The following is a 428-nucleotide window of genomic DNA, read 5'->3' as shown; positions in this document are numbered from 1 at the left end:
AGACCCGCCTGGGCAGCAAGACCTCATCTCTACAATAAATCAAAAAATCAGTCGGGCGTGGTAGCGCATGCCTGTAATTCTGGCTACTCGGTAGGCTGAGGAGGAAGGATCGCCGGAGCCCAGCAGGTTGAAGCTGCGGTGGCCGGAAGTGGCCACTGCACTCCAGTCTGGGCGACAGAGTGAGACTCCAACTCAAAAAAAAAAACAAAAACAATAATAATAATAGGTCTGCGTGGTCGCTCAAGCCTGTAATCCCAGCACTTTGGGAGACCGAGGTGAGGGGATTACTTGAGCCCACAGGTTCGAGAACAGCCTGGGCAACTTGGCAAGACCTCGTCTCTACAATAAATCAAAAAATTAACCAGGCGTGGTAGTGTGCGCCTGTAGTTCTGGCTACTTGGAAGGCTGAGGAAGAAGGATCGCCTGAG

The 428-nt window shown here is 51.9% G+C and overlaps 1 protein-coding gene across 1 annotated transcript in view; it reads left to right on the top strand.

The window, feature by feature from the left end:
• The window catches only part of AGTRAP (angiotensin II receptor associated protein), a gene marked incomplete at its 5' end in the record, with an annotated part of 6,011 nt that overhangs the window by 3,347 nt on the left and 2,236 nt on the right, over positions 1-428 (top strand). The window lies entirely within an intron of this gene.

The sequence above is a fragment of the Carlito syrichta genome, unplaced genomic scaffold (assembly GCF_000164805.1).
Source record: "Carlito syrichta isolate Samal-C Ts95f unplaced genomic scaffold, Tarsius_syrichta-2.0.1 Scaffold307091, whole genome shotgun sequence".
NCBI classification, from domain to species: Eukaryota; Metazoa; Chordata; class Mammalia; order Primates; family Tarsiidae; genus Carlito; species Carlito syrichta.
The sequence above is the reverse complement of the archived record's forward strand: the minus strand, read 5'-3'. Positions and strand labels throughout refer to the sequence as shown.